The sequence below is a fragment of the Hippoglossus stenolepis genome, chromosome 4, assembly GCF_022539355.2.
Source record: "Hippoglossus stenolepis isolate QCI-W04-F060 chromosome 4, HSTE1.2, whole genome shotgun sequence".
NCBI lineage: Eukaryota > Metazoa > Chordata > Actinopteri > Pleuronectiformes > Pleuronectidae > Hippoglossus > Hippoglossus stenolepis.
The window spans coordinates 1331574-1344073 of record NC_061486.1 but is presented as its reverse complement, the minus strand read 5'-3'; the positions used below and the strand labels follow the sequence as shown (position 1 = coordinate 1344073).

At 46.8% G+C, this 12500-nt stretch overlaps 1 protein-coding gene across 7 annotated transcripts in view; it reads left to right on the top strand.

Annotated features, from left to right (window-relative positions):
* si:cabz01090165.1 (uncharacterized protein LOC100333421 homolog) overlaps positions 1 to 12500 on the top strand; it is a 219053-nt gene that overhangs the window by 157098 nt on the left and 49455 nt on the right. The gene's annotated exons all lie outside the window — the stretch shown is intronic.

The window sequence follows — 12500 nt, the reverse complement described above, 5'->3', positions numbered from 1 at the left end:
CTTGTTGTAGTGTTTTCACTCGGCTCAATTTCTTCTGATGCAGACGTCTAACTATTAAAGATTCAAGCTGCAGGTCTGAAGTCGGCAGCCTCCTGATGGAATTTTAAAGAGCAAATAAAGTATTTTTGCATTTGTTGCTGCCACATCGAACACTGAGCTTCGGTTCAGCTGCTTCATCACAGTGGGAACGTGGCCTCGCTAATCGCTCTCAGTGCATAATGTGAGGTGACATCGAGATATTAATAATCTGCCACTTCCACCACAGTCACTGCAGCTTCTGGACTGTAAACAAACCTCTGACACCCTGGAACGTTATATCCTTCTCATTTGAATAACCCACCTCTATATATCTGGTTTTATTCCTCTACCTCGAGCATGTTGATGTTTTATCTTCACTATGTCTCGATCCTTTCTGCATCTCAGAGGTGTGGCCCTGCTCCTGAACCTATACGTTTATTAATAATAACGAATTTTTATAGTGCAAGAACTAGTTATGAGAAGTAGAACTGAAGTTATCTTCATTTGTATTGAACCAAGGCTTTCACAGGTTGTAACGAGTTTTGCTTCATTGGTGCTGAAGAGCAACAGAAGATCAGTGAAGATCCATCTCAGGATTCCAGGGAAGAAGAACAGATTGAAGTTGAAGTACAAAATTGAAGTGGAGAGAGAACACGTTCCCACAGAGGAAAAGACAGACGGAGCAAAAGAGAAGTGGCAACGGAGGAGGATGTTGCACTTTCAATTTCCAACATTAAAATCAAAGGATACGAGGTGGAGTGAGATTAAAGACGACGGCAACACGAGGACGAGGGTGAAAAGAGGAATGGAGGAATATGTGGAAATGGAAAACAGACAGAGGAGAAGCGATGAGGAAGAGGGGAGAGGAGATGAAGGAGGAGAGAAGGGAGGGGAATCAGATAAAATGGCAGAGTGGAGGACGCAGAAAACAAACGGGGGCAGAAAACGAAAAGAGGAAGTGAGGAGAATATTTAGTTTGTTCCAGTCTCTGTCCAACAACATCTGTATTTCACATGATTAATGTCAGAGACTGAATCTGAGACACAGTGTTTGTACCTGAGCTTAACACAATATTCTCCACGTGCATGTGTGTGTGTGGGTCTATGTATGTCCCCTGTGTGTGTCTGTGTGTGTCTGTGTGTGTGTGTGTGTGTGAAGCAGCTATATATTATTCAGGTGTCAGGCAGTGCAGGGCAGTTCCTATTTATCAACACCGAGCGGAGGTGACGAGACAAGAAATGGAATTATAAAGCCCAGCCTGACCCCTGTGGGCAGTGTGTGTGTGTGTGTGTGTGTGTGTGTGTGTGTGTGTGTGTGTGTGTGTGTGTGTGTGTGTGTGATTGTGTGTGTGTGTGTTCTCTCCTTGCTGGTTATTTCCTAAAAAAAGTGTTTTTTTCCTCTTTAATCTCTAAAAAATACCTTTTAACATCAAATTAAAACTTTCTCCTCGAGATCTGATAGTTTTCCTTGAACATTAAAGACTTAAACAAAACGTGTGTTTCACAGTCACTGATGTGTTTTCTTGAATGTGCTGACGACCAGTGACTTAATACATCACATCATTCATCGGAGAGATAAAAGTTTATGATATTATTATTTCTGTGTTTATCCGACAGAGATCGTGAGTCTTCAACAGGAAACACGGGGGACGAGTCAGTAAAGGACACGCAGGACAGGGTCCGACCAGCCGGGAGTTGAACCAGGGACCTGTTGCTCAAGGTGCATGGCTTTATGTGGTACGTGTGTATTGATGTGTGCTTCCCCTTTAGCACAAACACTGACCTTGTGAGGACCAGTTGACCTCAAGGGGCCAAAAGCTCTAATGAGGCTAGAGGTCATTTCTGAGGTTTCTACTTAATGAACGGAAGTTAACGTAAAGTCGACGTCCTAACGAGCAGCTGCACAAACCAGTGTGTGTCCGATGTGTGTGTGTGTGTGTGTGTCTGTGTGTGTGTGTTAGAGAGGTAGTTGGTCTATGATGTGTTCTGGTCTGTAAGTGTTGCAGTGCTTTGGCTCAGACTGATGGTTGAATGAACACCTGAGGCTCGCACGACGCACACGCACACACACACACACACACACACACACACACAACACACACACACACTTATTGCCTGTGGCCCAGTTGTTGCTGCATGTTTCCGCCTCAGGCCTCCATACATAACTTCATGTGGAAGCAGGACCACGTCTGTGACCAAACTTCTCCCCGTCTGATGACACAGGAAACACCAGTGACATGACGGCTCCCAAGAGTGAAGCCACTGTGTCTCTATCGCCCCCTGGTGGCTGGCTGCACAATGTGCCATAAACCCCGCCTCCTCTTATGTGTGTGTTCATGTTTCCGATCAGGTTTTAATTTGTTATTTGATGATATATCCAAGTTTATTCATAGACGATATATACAGTATATGCAATATTAATATACAGTCACTGGTCATTTTGAAAGAAACAGACAATAAGTATTTGCAGTTTCACAACAAGCTTTTGTTCCTCATGTAAATCCAGTGCAAACAGAAGCTCTGACACTGAACTTTATTGTTTGTAGCGAAGCTTTTTATTGCTTGTATCATATTTCAGTGTAACTTGGCCTTGGGCACAGAACCAGTCAGAATCCTGCATAATAAAAATCAGGAATGACCTGAGATAATTGCAGTTTAAATACGTCAGTGTGTCTAGTTGAGGTTTTGAATAATGCACAGCTCATAATCACATGAATTGAAAACCATATAGGATTTAGCGGAGGCTCGAGAGTCGCTCCTGTGTCTGTTCTCTGTGAATAATGCAGCGCTCCCATCACAGAAGCTCTCAGGGTTTAAAACGAGGCAAGACACTAAATCCAGCCTGGGGTCAGGACTCATATCGATCACTGCATGAGATATCTCAGGGCTTGCACTCATTTCATGTTCCATTATTAAATGACACAGCTGAGAGATGTTGATGCCTGTGGAAACAGAACAGCAGCACATGATGTCTTATATATATATATGTATATATAAGAGAAAACAGCCAGGTTCAGGTGAGAGAGTCAGATGTAAATGATGTTACGTGACCCAGGGGTTGAAACAACAAGCCGGGTTCTGAACTACTTGAAATCGTCATTTCCACAGAAATCTTTACGATACAGTCGGACAAGGAGCATCTCAGCTTTCTGTGACTTTCTGTGACTACGTCCTGTGAACTCTCCTCACGTTTTCCACCTGATCAATCACAGGGGCATGATGGGAGAATGCCAAGAATAGCTTTGAATAAAGGGCTCCACTACCACAGCCGGCAGTGAGAGAGAGCCCAGTGTGTAATTGACAGTAGAGAATCTGAGCTACACAATTAGAAGTGAAGCTGAGGCCGTCGGCCTGTCGAGGGAAAAGCTCACAAATAATCCAATAACCCAACGCCAGGAGAAATGTGAGCCACGAGCACCTGAGTCTAAATCCAAACAGGATTTAGACGAACTTGATCCCTGAAGATTTTTTGAGGGGGAAACCAAACCAAACATGACAATTAAATCTGGAATAAATCAACATCAGAACCGTAGAATCAACAGAACTGTGTTTCATTTGATTTTTCCCCCCAATTAAGTTTGAATCCTGAAGGTGACTGCATTGAGATTCCACAGGACAATTCTAATAAATAACACAGATTGTAATTCCCTCTTGAGAGATGTGTTTTCTGAAGTCACAGTGACTTTGACCTTTGTAGAAATCTGTTCGTCTGCGAGTCCAACAGAACGTTTGTGTTGTGGGACGAACCAACGAACTGATGGACAGACAACCGACAGACATTAGTCCTCCAGTCCCTGGCGTCAAGACTACAGACTGAAACAAGGACGGATCCTTTACTAATCTTATCAACCAGTCGAGTCACATTCACACACACTATGTGCAGCACTTTTTCTACCATCAGAGACAATTCAGGGAATCCATGTCTTGCCCAAGGGCACAGCCGGCATGCAGACTGGAGGAGCCAGGGATTAAACCACCAACCCTCTGGTTAGCGGACGACCCGCTCGACCTCCTGAGCCTCAGCCGCTGTGAATTACTGAATCAATCAATAATGAATCAGGTTGAAGAGGCTGAAAAACAACAAATGGCAGCATCTAAAGGGGCTCGATTACACACACACAGACACACACAGACACACACACAGACACACACACAGACACACACACACACACACACACACACACACACACACACACACACACACACACACACACACACACACACTCTGATTGTTCAGCCGCTGGCGTCATCAGATCGGAGAGAACTGGTGCGTGGCGTCCCACAGGGCTCGGACAGACAAACACATTGTGTTTCATTTGCAGGACATGTCCACATGTGGAGCTGTCCACACGTTCCCTCCATTTACTTTCTCCTGAGGAAACTCTGTTCATCCTGTTCTCATTCCCTCAGCGTTAAACTCTGACACGTCACTCCAGTTCATCTTCATGCAGCTGCATTTAAAGTCCGACACAGGGACTCAGAGAGAAAGATGAAAAGTGAAGCAGCTGGGGGCATCATTAGTGGGAAAGGTCAGTGCAGCGTCAGGTTACTGCAGGAAGTCACTGGGTGAGGCAGGTGTGTGAGGTTCAGACAAAAAATGAAGAACCAGAATATGAGCAGGAACAAACAAGGGTTTAAAATTCAAGAGGAGAATGAATGTCTGCAGCAGAACTCATGATAAGCTCATCAGTGAAGCTGTCTTTCCATCTTTGACTGTTTGCATCACTGGTTCTCTGATAAGTCCTAAAGTCTGAGTTTAAACCTGACGTGAGATCCGACCTGTCACCGACACCGAGCAGCTGAGTCTGAGCAGCAGAAGAGCTCTTGATTCCATCTCAGCCTGAAAGGCCGGCTGTCAGCTTCTGTACGGGATGTTTTCTAACTGGAGAGCCGGGACAAAGTGACATTTGGCTGATGGAGGGAGAGCAGAGGGAGGAGAGGAAGGGCAGGAGGCGGAGGCGTACGAAGAGGTGATATGATGGAGAGAGAGGAGAGAAAGGGAGGGAAGATGACATTACAGTGACTTTCTAAAGGTCTGATAGAGTGATGGAGGAATGGGTGCAGCGGACGGAGGGATGAGAGGAGTGAGCGGAAAGAGAGGAAACCTGACGCCTGCCGTTTCTCGACCTGTGCCCTCCGTCCTTCCTTCCTTCCACCACCGACTGTATCTCTGGTATCAGCTGAGTCAGAGAATTCTGCCATTCCATCCCTCCGTCTTTCTCGTTTTATCTCTCTCCCTCCCTCTCTTCTTTAATCTCTCCTCGGAGCAGCATGGTAATTGAAACACACACATCCTCGGTCAGGACAGGAAGCAAAGAGGAGCGGGAGACAATATTGAAGACAGTGGAATCAATAGATTCATTTCCTGAGAGAGGGAGAGTGAGGGAGGGAGAGAGAGAGAGAGAGAGAGAGAGAGAGAGAGAGAGAGAGAGAGAGAGAGGGAGAGGAGAGAGAGAGACAGAGAGAGAGAGAGGGAGAGGAGACAGAGAGAGAGAGAGAGAGAGAGAGAGAGAGAGAGAGAGAGAGAGAGAGAGAGAGAGAGAGAGAGAGAGAGAGGGAGAGGGAGAGAGAGAGGGAGAGAGAGAGAGAGAGAGAGAGAGAGAGAGAGAGAGAGAGAGAGAGAGAGAGAGAGGGAGAGAGAGAGAGAGAGAGAGAGAGAGAGAGAGGGAGGGAGAGAGAGGGAGAGAGAGAGAGAGAGAGAGAGAGAGAGAGGGGGAGAGAGAGAGAGAGAGAGAGAGAGGGAGAGAGAGAGAGGGAGAGAGAGAGAGAGAGAGAGAGAGAGAGAGAGAGAGAGAGAGAGGTGAAGGGTAGAGCTGGTCAGGTTATTCTTGCCCTGGGGCAGAGTTGAGAAAATGGATTACTGTAAAAATACAACTTCCTTTCCTCTATCCTCCCCCTCCTCCTACCTCCTCCTCCTCCTCCCTTCCTCCTCCTCCTCCCCCTTCTACCGAGAGTCCGACACACAGCGAGCGAGTGAGAGATGAGAAAATGTCGATCTGTTATCTCTTTATCGCTCTTCCTCTTTGGTCGTGGACGTTTCTGCCAGCGCAGCACGTCGAACTGAAAACCTGAGAGTGAGAGGAAATGGAGACGAAAAGGAAGCACGGAGGAGGAGGAGGAGGAGGAGGAGGAGGAGGAGGAGGAGGAGGAGGAGCAGAGATGAAGAGTTAACCCTCAGCACCGAATCATCTGAATCTTTTACTTCAGATGATGTTCATGGTGTTTGTGATGCTCCACTTTTGGCCACTGTAAACAGGAAGTAGATCGTCTCCTCTGCAGCTGGTTGCTTAGTAACAGAATCTCCTCTGAAGGAGGAACAGTGAAGGTGAAGAGTCAGAGCAGGGCCGACGAGGTGGAACTGTTACTGACAGGAAGTGTTAGAAACAGGAAGTGTTCCTGACAGGAAGTGTTAGAAACAGGAAGTGTTACTGACAGGAAGTGTTAGCGACGCTTTGTGTTCACCGCTGGTCGTCGAGTCACGTGACCGATGAGAACCAATCAGGAAGAGAACGTTAAACGGTTAAAACACAACCTCGGAGTCTTTGAATTAGAACAAGACCAGCAGCGTTTACACAAGTCTGGAACCAAAACAACAGCAGCTCATGATTTCATTACTTATATACTTATTATCTTTGAACTTATTGTGATAATATCTTTGGCCATATCACCGAACACTACATTCCTGTTGTCCGCCTTCTTTTTCACCGTATGTGTCAACAGAGTTTTTAAATCTGAAGTGTCTGTTGCTCAGTGTAAAATAAATCTCACCGTTACTAAGGATGTTGAATGAGGACATTTTGCAGATTAATAACTTTTCTCAGATTTCTCTCACTGGTGATACATTTATTTCCAGATTTGAAGATTCATGATGTAATTCCTCTGCTCTGTGAAATCAGATAAAGTTCCACCTCCGACCCGTCATCATGAATCCATCTCTCTCCTCCAGGCGTCACACAATGAACTTCACCTTGTCAATCGATTTTCATAAGTTCCTTGTGTTTCCGACTTTTTGTGTGTGTGTGTGTGTGTGTGTGTGTGTGTGTGTGTGTGTGTGTGTGTGTGTGTGTGTGTGTGTGTGTGTGTGTGTGTGTGTGTGTGTGTTGTCCATGTTGCTCCACTGGTATCGATTCCATATTTAAAGATTTTCCCTGTGCACGTGCTCAGCTTCATCTCAGTCTGTGCTGTTTGGAAGGAGAAAAATCTGAACTCCAATAAATCCAGAGAAATTAAAAAGTGGGAAAGTGCAGAACTATTTCATTTGCAATGCATAATTTCCCGAGCTGCACTGTGCAACATGTGCAGCAGCGATAACTGCAATGATGGTCGCTGAACTGGACTGAACTTTCACAATGTTCATCCCCATTCGTCATGCCGTTGTGATAGGGCAGCGGCCAATAGGGAACAGCCAGCAGCTCCGAGCTGGAGGATCAGCAGCAGGAGAGCGAATGAGTAAACCCTCCCGCCGCCATCCCTCCACAGCTTCCACGCCGAGCCCTGCTGCCGCCGCCCGGCTGAACTGCAGCCGCCGGTTCACACTTAATGCACCTCAGCACTGGCGGCTCCCAAACGGGACCGTGAAGCAGGTTCGCTGACTAACAGCCGGCGAGCTCGCTCTGCTCTCCCGGAAAAGATAAAGGTTGGAGAAAGGCAGAGCACAGTTTAGGTCCTTTGAGCCGACGCTGACGTTCAGAACAGAGAGGGAGCGTATTTTAACGAGAGCCTCAGGTGGATCAGAGCTGGTAAACTTTGAGTCGCAACTGAGCAGGTTCCAACACTTTGGCTGATACTGCACTTCTTACTTTGCAGTCCACGTTACAACCTGAACAAAATGTCTCCTGGCAGCTGTCGACTTGTCACTATTGTGGAGAGACTCCCTCGACTGTGTCAGTGTAACAGTGCAGCTGCAGGAGAGCCTCATGACTCACTCACATTTCCATCCACTGTTGTAACGTAAGTTTACTTTGCACAGACATCACGTCGTTATGTTCCTGAAAATCAGGACTCGTTCACACCTTGTTTGGTTCAGACCTTCAGGTGTGAAAGGTTCCTCAGACCAATCACAGGAAGTAGAGACAGAATTAAACAATAGAAGAAGAAGAAGAAGAGGAAGCAGCTGCAGTCTTCACCTCCGATGATATAATGTTGGAACCAGACAAACATCTTCGAGAGAAAACCAAACGTTTCCTTTGGCTCAGCCTGTTTTGATAAAGTTGCCGTGCTCTCGTCATCGTGCAGTTATTTGCAGACTGGTTTGGTCAAATGACGCGATGAAGTGACGCCTTGTTTTAAAAAGACCTGAGAAGAAAAAGCCGCTTGTGTTGCTCAGTGACAAACGGGCCAGAGAGTGAGGGTAATGACGAGGATGGATGTGAAGTGCTCCAGAGGTCAGTGTCTCAGTGTGACGCCACCAACAGCTCGGAGCGGCAGCTGCTGTCCTGGCAGAGCGGGAGTGAAGCCTGGGACCAGGGCAGCGACACCAGAGGACAATAACTCTGCCAGGGAGCTCCACTCGTGTTACAAAACGTTTTGCACTTACAGTCCAAAGTGTAGGTTCTGCCCCTGAGGGCTCTGATGGGAGCCTTCACTCCCGTCACCGGTGGGAGGAGGGAGAAGTCCCCAGAGAACACGAGCTGCTGATGATGAGGCTCACTTCCTGTCAGTGAGAGTGTGACGATGGCTGAACGTGATCATAGCTTCACACCGTCATCACTCCTCTGAACAATCAATAGTCAATAGACTGAATCAATACAGTGTTTACCAGCAGCTTTACACTGAGCCTGATGTTAACAGATATAAAACTCTGTTGTTTCTTGCTGTAGCTTCTATCGTGCCGGTTGGCTTCGCAGCTTCCTCTCATCCAGGCGTGTCTGACGACTTGGGAGGTTTTCTTTTTCTGACATCAACAAACTGCGCTGCAGCAACTGTTTGGGTGAACGTGCGCCGAGTGAAGGCCGAGCTCAAGAGAACAACACCAGCTGCTGTGAGAGCAGCAGCGAGCCGGAGAGTCAGACCGTTGATCTGGAGCTGCAGCTCGGAGCCTCCAGGCTGCTCGGCAGGGCCGTGTTGAGAGAAGAAGAAACTGGAGATACCCAGAAAACACAGCTGAGTGGTTCCAACATGGAGACCCTGAAATAATCCACTCGCATCTTCTACCTCTAAAAAAAGTAGAATCTTTTCTGTTTGACTTCAGGTTTCAACGAGTTCAATTTAAGACTTTTAAATGTTTCCAAGTTGGAGTTTTTCTCTTTTGCGGTGCATGTGGTGAAGAGGTCGGCAGGTCAGATAATTACTGTGTCGTTCTGAAGGTTACAAATATTATTTCATGTAATATTGACGACCTGTGTGATGAGAACAGATGAAGCTTCGTTCACTCGAGTTGCCGACACAAGAGTCGGAGCTTGATCCTCAGTCATCATTACTATCTGTGACCTCTCCAAAGACGTGATTAGAGGCGCTCCCTTACAGACGGACGTCAGGCTGCATGTTTAAGTATTCTGCTGAATAACCCCCCCCCCCCCCGATGGTTCAATCTGGAATGATCCATTCAAACCCTCTGCACTTGACTGACTGCCCTCTCCAATCGGAGGCAGGAAAATGGTCAAGCAAAAGCACTCAAGTCTTTTGCTTTTGGGCTGAAATGAAGTGAGGCTGTGGACACATTTCAAATCTGTCATGTGGCAGCGCTGCGGATGCCTGGTGATATCACTCAATTATGCATCCTGAATGACGTTGCTAGGTTACAGAGCTGGCCGAGTGGCTGATGGGACCATCCAGCGATGGCTCGGCGTCGTGGGCTGATCAGAGTCTGCACTCAGCCGCTCGGCGCCTCTGGCCTCAAACCTGCCACGAAACCCACATCTGGGGATTACGATGTGCAAATCAAGTGGTCGGGCGGCGGCGCGGTGCGTGACGTCAGGTTTGGAGAAAGGCAAAACTTTCTCTCAGGGAACTTTCACTGATCATTTACCTGATTTAAAAACCAACTTATTCTGTGAAATATCCATCATGCATTTCTCACTGCACACTTAGAGTTAAATGATTGATTCTTTGCCTGAGATATTTTTCTGCACAGTCTTTGTTTTAAAATAGTACCAAAGTATTGCTTTGCATTAATCTTAATATTCTGTCATGCTTCACACGTAAATTTGTATATTTTGCTATTACATCTTTTATTTCCCAGGTTGCAGTCATTTGCAGGCTCTCAGTTATTTTTCCACAGTGTAGTGACCTGATTAAACCTTAATCTTATCTTCTATTATTACATTTCTTTTCCTTCGTCTGAAACCTGAACCCGTCGAGATCTGATTCTTCCAGGAGGATTTTGAAGTCTATCACGGTCTTTATACGGTCGTAATATTAAGAGTGAACTTGTGAATCTCGTCACGATGAAAACACAGAGAAACCCTCAAACCCAATGTCTCTGCAGTTTGTCGTCACACACTAATGCTGCATGATGTCTGACTGCACTTTAAATTCCAGAGCAGATCACAAAGTTTCCAAAGGTGCCAAATACGTCAGGAGGAGTTTTTGAGATTGTTGCTCACACAATGTACAAGTTATAAGTGCAAAGTTTACCCATCATCCATTTCTGTATCGTGTGTACGGCACCTGTCAGGACGTGTGAAGAACTGAAAACATGTCGTCTAATGTGGGTCGATAAAGTAACTTCCAGTCAAACAACACAAGTCTGGAGCAAATCACACAAAACAACCCATCTAACACACACAGACACACACACACACCTCCCTTACCTGTATATGAGTATATCGTCTGTGGAGCTGTTGTACTGGATCTGGTACATGCGGACTCCTGGGATGTGGTTCTGCGGGGGCCACCTGATGGTCGCAGAGCCGGATGTTACATCCGACACGCTGACCCTCTGCTGGTCCGACCGGGCGTGGCCTCCGCTGACGTTGGACTTGATGGAGGTGGGGATGTCCGACGGCCCCGGGTCAGGGTCCAGTTTGGGGTCAAAGTGTGGAGACGGATTAACGACCAGCTCCACAGGAGCAGTGGCCTCGCCGGCTGCGTTAGACACTATGCATGTGAACTTTCCAGAATCCTAGAAATCAAGAAGAATCCATTTTTATTCTTGTGTTTTAAATGCGACTTCATCTCCAAGAAAACGAATGTACCAAGACCGTGAGCGTGCACGTGACCACAGTCCAACCACATCTCTACCTTGACGAGGCCTTGAGGATGTCCAGCGCCGTTCTCGTAGCAGGCGGTTCTGGGCGTGTTTCCGATCAACTTTCCGTCGGACTGACCCAGTGCGTGGAAGGTTCGGGATCTCGATGGACTTGCAGCGCAGGCTGACCTCCTGACCCTCCATCACAAACATCTTGGAGGTGTGGCGAGTTATCATCGGTGGCTCACAAACAAACTCTTCCTGTTCGGACAAAAACAACAAAACATGGAACTCACTGTGGTTCAACTTATTCAAAAGGCGTCAACCCACTGTGATGTCACACGTTCCACTGGTTTGTGTCCAGCGCCATCTTGGTTTTAAAACCAGAAGTAACTTGGGGAGGCGGGGGTGGAGCCTGACAGAGAGATGGAGGACACACCCACCTACACCTGCCACCTGCACCGATTGGACGGTACTAGCTGTCAATCCGCTGTGGTATCCCCCACAACACATCCGGTGCTTTATGGTCTGTTTGACTCTAAATGATCATAATTCACTAAATGAACATCAGCTGTTTGAGAAGACTTGAAACTAGAGACTGAGACAGAAACTCCTGAATGTTTACTGACGTTATGAAGTGAAGTCACTTTCTATAGACTTCTATAGAAACCACCAGAGGAGTCGCCCCCTGCTGGTCAGCACACAGAACACAGGTTTCAGTTCACTTTACAGATCCGAAGTCTGCGTCCATTTCTATTTACAGTCTACGTTCAAACCTTGTGATAAAGGAGAGATGGTTATGACTGTATCTGAAGAATTGCTGAACTATGTGAGTATTTTTGTGTGTCACATCAAAAGGGACAAAAATCTAAATTTGTCTTTTCACAGAAAACAGAAGATTTTCTGTGAATCTGGGCTCGACCGACCTCCACCGGCGTCTTCAGATAGAGTTCAATTGTTTGCACATGAAGATTAAGTGATCTCAGAGTTTTCCAGCCCTTGCATTATTTAAAACCCACCCACTGAAACCTAAGCCTGTGTAAAGCTGGAAAAAACCCTGGTGGAGTATTACTGCAGGGCCAAGCAGGGCCAGCCGAGGCTTACCAGGGCTTACTCATCATTCCAACCACTCGCAGTTTCTCCAAACCCGTCTCTGGGCCCTTCGTGGGTCGTGTTACCAGCAGTGATGATTGCTGACCTGATGACCCCCCGAGCTGCAGCTCCAAATAAACCACAAGTACCTCTCAGTCTTATATCGCAATCTGACACTCGACTGCTCCTGCCAAGCTTACAGAGGCTTTGATTGAACCCCCTGCTGTGAGAGTCTGGGAGAATAAAAGTAAGCAATACGTAAC